The sequence below is a fragment of the Macrobrachium rosenbergii genome, chromosome 7, assembly GCF_040412425.1.
Source record: "Macrobrachium rosenbergii isolate ZJJX-2024 chromosome 7, ASM4041242v1, whole genome shotgun sequence".
Lineage (NCBI taxonomy): Eukaryota > Metazoa > Arthropoda > Malacostraca > Decapoda > Palaemonidae > Macrobrachium > Macrobrachium rosenbergii.
Window position 1 is genome coordinate 43751603 of NC_089747.1, and position 9070 is coordinate 43760672.

Consider the following 9070-nt stretch of genomic DNA (forward strand, 5'->3'; position numbering starts at 1 on the left):
AGATAGTCGACTACTTGTTCTATAGCTGTTCCCCTGGTGAGAGGAGATTCAGATCTTTAGCAGCCTCCTGGTACATCCGATGTATGTGCCCAGATTACATCTGGGACAGGTATATTTGTAGATTACACTGGAGGTAACAAGGGGGCTGAAATGGAAGAGGGACCCGATGGTTCTGGTAGGTGCTTTGCGATTCTTGCCTCTGCTTTTGGTTTTTTCCGCTTGTTCTGTTTTTTAACCGTTAATATGGTGTAAATAGGTATGTAATGTGTATGTATCTTATCTTTTATACGCAAATACTGTTTATTTTAATCGCTATTTCAGCCTGGAAAATGTATCAAGCGATACGAAACGTCGGCTTTTGATAAATGGATAGAAAACAGAATGCCTTTCCATAGCTCCATTATGTCTACTGTCTGAGTGTCTGCTCCGCCTCCGTATATACATATATACATATACATATATATACACACACACTATATATATATATATACATATATATATATATATATATATATATATATATATATATATATATATATATATATATATATATATATATATAAGTATATAAACAAAGAGACAAGGAAGACGTCTTATGGCATATTTACAGAGCTTTATTAGCGATGTTTCGTGGCCCTTCCCCATTTTGACAGCTATAAAAAAACAAACACCAGTAAAACAGAATAGAATGGACTCATCCTAAAAAACATCAACGTACAATTACAATAAAAATTTACAAGAAGTAAACGCAAAGAAAAATATCGTACCGGGATAAGGGAAGAAGACGAGTGACTAGAACAGAAAGCAAAAGGTCGCAAGCAACTCGAGTCATGCCAGGTCAGGAGAAGTAGCGGTAGTCTGGTTGTTCAGTCCTTGAACTACCGTTTCCATGAATAATTATTCGTAAACAACAAGCTTTTCAGGGGAAGACGCCAGTGTTAGGATTTTAAAATGTTTATACTCTATATAAAATTTACGTTCCTTTGTGTTCCCTGATACTAGAGAATTCTGGGGATGACAACTGGACACCTGACCGATAACGCAGCGGACCTTAAGAAGCCTGGGAGAGGCCCGTACATAACTTCCCAGACTCCATCTGGGACATGAAAATAAAAAGACGACATTTGCTGTCAAAAGGGGGCCAAATTTGTTTCTTGTATATATAATACACACGAATGCCATATTGCATCTACAACACTGACGTATTAAGAATGATATTTGATAAAACAGTATTCAAAGCTTTAGTTTTAAAGAAGACATCAAAGATTAACTTTCCAGTTGATACTGGATTGCTCTGAAGAACCCAGAAAACTTTCAATATAAAACTTTCGAGAATATTATTTAAAAATGGGGTCACGTATATATAAAAGGTTTTTTAAGTCCGTGCGAGAAGGCGTTTGTTTGTCAGTCTCAATGAGAATTTTTTCATTTGAAATTACCGTTGTAGACATAATTAATAATAATAATAATAATAATAATAATAATAATAATAATAATAATAATAATAATAATAATAATAATAATAATAATAATAATAATAATAATAATAATAATAATAATAATAATAATAATAATAATAAGCTGTTGAATTGGACGGATGAACCATTCGAAGTAATTTTATACTAATTCTTCTCAGTTTTCTATGTAACTGATTTCTCCTCTACGTTAATATTGGACAATACTTTGGTAGATAGGAATATATCAGCAGCGTGTGTAAACCAAATTTTATTCTTTATACAACCGAGATAGCAGTGGAGTACAAAGGATAAACCCTTAGAATTCAACAACAACAACCAAATAATAATAATAATAATAAAAATAATAATTATTATAATAATAATAATAATAATTAAGGCAAATTACTCGTTTTTTATTTGAAAATAGAGTGACGCAAGCTATGAGAGAAGTAAAAAGGCAACAAACCACAATTTTGCAATGTCGAAAGACTCGGTTAGGTAAAAGATGCTCCCCTTATATCTTAAAGACTTGGAGTTCACTCCTTGCTTCCTTTTTCCCTGTTCCATTGAGCCTTAATTCTCTGCCGGCGTTATTATCCTTCCTAGCTTTTCTCTCCCCTTTCGCTAAGAGTTGGAATAGACACTTGCTGATAGTTACTCATCCCGTGGGACTTCATTTGTTGAAAAGACAGTTATATACATTTCCAAATAAAAGAAGACGAAAATAAAATAAATGAACTGTTCCTAAAGCTATGAATTAATTTTCAGTAACAAAGCCTACTATATAATACAAACTACCGTTCACGAGGGTAAAAAAATCGAGCAAACGGAATAAATTCAAATATAAAGGAGATGCAGAGAGAGAAAACATAAAATACTAAAATAAATACGAAGAGGCGAACATACTTTCGAGAGAGAGAGAGAGAGAGAGAGAGAGAGAGAGAGAGAGAGAGAGAGAGAGAGAGAGCCTTAACTTCCATTGTATGCAGAAGGTCTGAAAACTTTCCCCCAATACAGCTTCAAAGAACTCCTGCCTCCTTCCTTCCTCTTAGCCTGAGTTTTCCAAAACCTAGATAGTTTTTTTATTATCTTCTACTTTTTCTCTTGTGAAGAAGTTGAATTATGATGGGGAATGAAAGTATTTAATTATAAAATTGATGTAAAGATTAAAAAATGAAAAGACTTTCTTATTTATTTTAATAAATAAAAAGTAACCAGAAGAAATAAAGAGAAAAAGTACTGTACTGTACAGTGAATCCAGACAGAAAAAATTCTCAGAAGTTATAAAGAACAATATTTTTTGACCAGGCAAAAAGTAAAGCAATAAAACGATTACAGACAGTGGAGTTGAAAGATACTGCAAGACAAATCTAAAACATGGACAGCGAATACAAAAGATACAAAAGGGATATATAAAAACCCGGATAAGGGAGACTGGAAGCGGACGCACATAACTCCACAGTCTTCTTTTTTGGGTGATATCCGGAAAATCCTTCCCATTCAGGCAACAGAACTTATCTCAAGTCGTCTCTTCTTCTTCTTCTAAGAGGAAGAAGAAGAGGGTGAGAAGAAGGAAGGAAAAGTGTCAGAGAATGACTTCATGAAATAAAAAGAAATACTTGATGTTTGGAAACATAAAATATGTGTTTATTGTAGTGTAGGAATCCAACAGAAATGAATATATTTTATGGGATTTGTCTGACAAGTGGAATTTTTTCCTCAATTTCAAGCTGTCTAAAATCTTTTCATGAGCCTTAGAGTTTGAAGGACTGACTTAAATTCGTCGAAAGGGAGACAGACTTTGATTTAGAAAACTAGGGCAAAAGACATTACCATTTACTCTTTACCTCAATAGAAAAAGCACATTTATGGACGGATAACTTCAAATAATTCTTGGTCAAGACCAAAGAATATACTAAACAATATTATACAAAGACTTCATAATACAATGATTTCTATTACTCAGTTACTAATTCTCTTATGACCTAACTGAAATACTTTTAGCAGTCTCTGCAGTTTATTTTTACTATCACCAACGCCTTTGAGAAACAAACTGGAAGACTTTTACCATTCGCTGTGGTTTATATATATTGTCACTATTACCTCTAACAATGAAAGAAAAAAAAAAACACACACACACACCATATGGAGTATTTCTAATTCAGAGTATCTTCCACTCTATAGGAGAAGATCTTGCCTGAGAAAAAAATGAACGACCAAACAAAAAGCGAAATGACAATCTTAGAATCTATCCCAACACAGTAGTTCGTACTGGATTATCCTTCTAGGATCTCTGCAAAATTTCTGGGATAAAGTGTTTAGCATCATGCTCCCTGATTTAAAAATCCCGATTTCGACCATCAAAGCCGTATAACTACTAGGTACTTATTTCATTGTATTTTATTCTTATTACATTATTATTATTATATTAGTGAATTTTGTTTCTAATACATTACTATTATTATTATTATTATTATTATTATTATTATTATTATTATTATTATTATTATTATTATTTATCGGATCTGCAAAAAGGCACAAGGACATGCTCACCTCAAACGTAGCCTTTACAGTTCATGCTCTAGGAACAAGCATTTTTCTGTTTGAGAGAGAGAGAGAGAGAGAGAGAGAGAGAGAGAGAGAGAGAGGGTGGGGGTGTTGGGCTTTCTTTCTTTATTTTTTTTTAAGTATTCGAAAAGTCTAATGAAACATTTTTGGTCTCTTTCCTCGACTGAGCGTTAGGAAACTCAATCTAATTAGCAGTTCCTAAAATGACTGACGGTAACAGAAAATACAATATAATAATAATAATAATAATAATAATAATAATAATAATAATAATAATAATAATAATAATTTTAAGAATCTTTGAACAGATAATACTAAAACTGATTTTTTCGTTGTTGGTTAATAATATATTAATTCCAATAATACTATATTAATAATAATATATTAATATCAATAATAATATATTAATATCAATAAATCAGTTAATACTATATTAATACAATATTAATCAACATATTACTTCTCTACTCTATAAACAATGCTCAAATTACTTTGAATGATACTGATAATGGAGTAAAAAAGTATTATTTTGATGGCATCATAGATTACAGTAAACCTGCCATTAGGGTAGATTGGGAGCACATGTAAAGAAAATTGTTATGCGAGCAGTAACATCGAAGGTGAAAGCAGCCATGACTTTCACTGGGATAAATGCGGGGGAACGAGAGAGCTGTTGTTAAGGATACTACAATTTACTTTGAGGAAATCTTTGAGCGAAAGTGACAATCATCCTGAAGGGAGTGACAAAATATACATTACACGTGTGATACAAATGCTTATCCTAAGCCTGCCTCTGAGTGCGATTATCGAAAGAGGTGAAGAGTACCGCCTTAGGATGCCAATAAAAATAATAAAAAACCAGACTCAATAATATAAAACATATAGAAAATATATTTTTGTATGATGTACGAAGTTATGTAATATCTGACTTTAGGAATACATGAAAAAATATATCTGTCAGCTTAGTTCTGGTGTGAGGGAATGAAGGAATGATAGTTGTTATTAAAAAAAAGTGGGGGCGTTTGCTTGCGTGCCCGTTCGTTTGTTTGTTTGTGTACGTGTGTACATTTGTCTATATGTTTTTTCCCCGTTTTCTCAATTCAAGGCTTTTTTTCCCCTCACTACTGCTAACCTTTTGAATTGTTTGAATGTTTATTTCCACAAGTTTTTTTGTTTTTGATTTTGCTACTTTGAGCGAGTCTCCTCTTATTTCCCTATAACATCAGAAACTCTCTCTCTCTCTCTCTCTCTCTCTCTCTCTCTCTCTCTCTCTCTCTCTCTCTCTCTCTCTCTCTCTCTCTCTCTCTCTTTTAAGGTGAGTTTACAACAGTATATTCGTTTTTAACTTTGTATCTTTTTAACATAACTCTCTCTCTCTCTTGTGAGTTTACCGCAGCATATTCATTTCTACCTAGTATTTTTTAGTAACATTTCAAATTTCTCTCTCTCTCTCTCTCTCTCTCTCTCTCTCTCTCTCAAAAGGTGAGTGTACCACAGTATATTCGCTTTCCATTCCTATATCTTTTTAACATCTCTCTCTCTCTCTCTCTCTCTCTCTCTCTCTCTCTCTCTCTCACCACATATTATTTCCCCAAAAAGAGTCTCTGAATCTCCGGTCGTCGCGAATATCGGAAAATCCTGTCGGCATTTGCAGCAAACTTTGGGATCCTTCGCGTCTCGTTTATCCTCCGCAGCTTCTGGGCAATCATGCAAATTCTCTTGTGAGGATCTTCGTAAATATCCTACTGAGTCCTCTCACGCTTTCCGGCAGTCACCTGTTTGTCTCGTTGCGCAACTGAACAGGAAACTTTAGGAGCAAAGGTAGTTTTTATTTGACGGGACAGGTTTGACAGTCATGGCCATATGGAGCGTATACAAGTCCTAAGATTCAGTGGCTTCCGATACAAGATGTATGGAAATTCATTTAGCTCTTATGCGATGGTTTAGCCATTATACTCTAGACTCCTACAAATGCATTTGTTTATTTATCTGTCTGATTTTGGTACGGATTACAACGTTTAATTATTCGTAGGAAATTCCAATTTCTTATCGATAACTGAAGCACCGAAAAACATATTTTCAAACTCAAAGTATATATATGTTTGTATATATATATATATATATAAATATACATTGTATATGTACACATATATACACAGTATATACATATATATATAAATATATAAATATATATATACATATATTTTATAAATATATAATATATATATATATATATATATATATATATATATATATATATATATATATATATATATATATATATATATATATATATATATATATATATATATATATTATGGTTCAGTTTCTGAGCAAGACTATTTAAGCCTGTTTATTCTACTTATTTTCCATATCACGACTAACCCAAGACCTTGGCTCTGCCGTAAAATAAAATACGCATCTCTATTAAATCCAGTGACGGATACCATCATTGTGGGCAAGTTTTAATTTTATTCATCTGACTCTTAATTCTCGCATACCTCCCATACCTCCTTTTCTTATTTATCCTGTTTTTTTTTTTATCTACATCTTCTTGTTTTTCTTTGCCAGGATCTAAAAAAAAGGACTCTTGGATATCCCACAAGAAAAGTGACGTCATTCATATTACCTCTTTTATAGCTGACATTCAATTTTTTTTCTATTCATAAGTTTATTCTATATTATTATTTCGAGCTGATTTCTTTCTTAATCCTTCCTCCTTCTAATTCTTACTTTTTTTTGGAAAATATTTTCTTTTATTTTTCGTGAGTTCGATTTTTGTTCTTTTCATGTTCTTTCGTTGTTGCTTAAAGCTTTTAATCTTTTAAATATTCTCCCATTTCATATCACAAATGACCCATCACCATAAATGAAGGATTACATTCTATATGAATAATGGTTTATCTACTGAATAATAATAATAATAATAATAATAATAATAATAATAATAATAATAATAATAAACAAAATTCACACTAACTCGAATTTATTATTATTATTATTATTATTATTATTATTATTATTATTATTATTATTATTATTACGCTTCAGGACCGTCAGCTATAAAGCCTTAACACCTTGTACCATTATAAGTACCATTAATTCTATCATCGCAAAGTAAGAAAAAGATGTGAAACACCTTTAACATCATGACGCAACCAGGAAACCTAAAGAGAACCCCAAAAAAGTGTGGGGGTGGAACCCAAACGAAACCCAAAGAGAAACCAACTGAAACCCAAATGGAACCCAAGTGTCTCAGAACTTCAGATATCTCAGTCGAGGAAGAAGTAGGCCAGGAATTCTTTGAAGCCGTATTGGAGGAACGTTTTCGGATATTAAAAAGAAAAAAAAAGAGAGAGAGAGAGAGAGAGAGAGAGAGAGAGAGAGAGAGAGAGAGAAAGGAACGTAAAAAGACTCTTCATTCTCTCTCTCTCTCTCTCTCTCTCTCTCTCTCTCTCTCTCTCTGTCGTATTCCAGCATCTCGCCGTCACACAATTAATACCCAATCCTTTTCTTTTTACGATTTTACTAAACTGCCTCCACGTACGCTCTTCAAAGGAACATTACGCAATCGAAATTGCGCAAAATTATGATTGGCATCAATGCCGGACACTTTGTACAAAGCAATATTGCAGTAACCTAACGCGAGATGCTAGGTCAACGCTTTATATACTCAGCGGATATAATGTCATAGTGTTTTAGGTGCTAAAAGTTTTTTCGAGTTTTTTAATATTTCCGGACAAGCAAGGCGAAGTTAATTCATTATGGAATTTTTAAATCCACAGAAAATGTTTTCCATATTCTAAAATAAATAACTGAAATTTCTCATCGCTGCGAGGGACTCGTGAGAGAGAGAGAGAGAGAGAGAGAGAGAGAGAGAGAGAGAGAGAGAGAGAGAGAGAGAGAGAGAGAGAGAGAGAGAGAGGGGGCAAATTTACTCTCTTTCAACCTTGTCTGCCGTTGGAGAACAATAACGCAGCACGAAACGGAACAGAAAGGCATAATAGTGGGAAAGTTTAACTTCGCTGCTTCCTGTAACTGTCCCATTAAAGAAACCTCTGCAAACAGCGTCACTCTTTTCAAAACAAAATACTTCGTGGCGTCGACACAAATGGATCTGTTCGGAGCGCGCGCAGAAGGACGCGCTAATGGACGGCGTCGATTCCTTTGGGAAATCTTGCAATTTGCAGTTAAATCACCTGACGCGTCCACTTTCATTTTTGTTATCGAAATTCCAAGTGAAATGGTGCTAACTGTAGTTATTTCCATTGTTAGTTATTGGATTTGTTAATGTCATAATACTAAGAAATTAACTTTTTCGGTGTTACGATGCTGATCTGATGAGTCAGGTTCAACGAAAACTTGTGGATGGGCAGTACTTGAATAGGTGACCGCCTAGTAATGGTATGTATTTCTCTTTGGGAGGGTGTGTGTTATAAATATTAGTTATGTCATGTAGATTTCGTTAGAAGTTATTATTGTCACAAGTGCATCATTTATTTATGCAGGAAATACCTTGGACTGAAATTCTCGGTAAAATAAGTTCGACTGACAATTAAAGCTGCATTTCCTAGAAAGAGTTTTCTGTAAATTTCACTTTTAAATATAGAACTATGATAGGGGTCACACTGGTATTTTTTCTACATATTATTATTATTATTATTATTAGCAGTAGTTTACAATTTTCAAACACTTCCATAGAATATTTCTGCTCTTAATACTGAACGACGAAACTCGACGCATCATCAACCCTGATAACAAACATAATCAACTCGGCCAATGCTTCTGTATTTAGCTAATGGCATTTTATAAGACTCCAGACTTAGAGGTGAGACTCCCGACGATGCTGCTTCTACTGACGTCCTTTGAGACGGAATTGACACCAGAGTGATTATCGCTCTTTGATTATGCATCCACTATTGGATTCTCTGTGATACACTCACTCTGGGAGTGAAATACAGAGCCAGATGCATCGATGATCTATCATTCAGAGGCTCTGAACAGCGTCCTGTTCATTTTCAAAGCGACGTCGAGGCCGCGTTAAC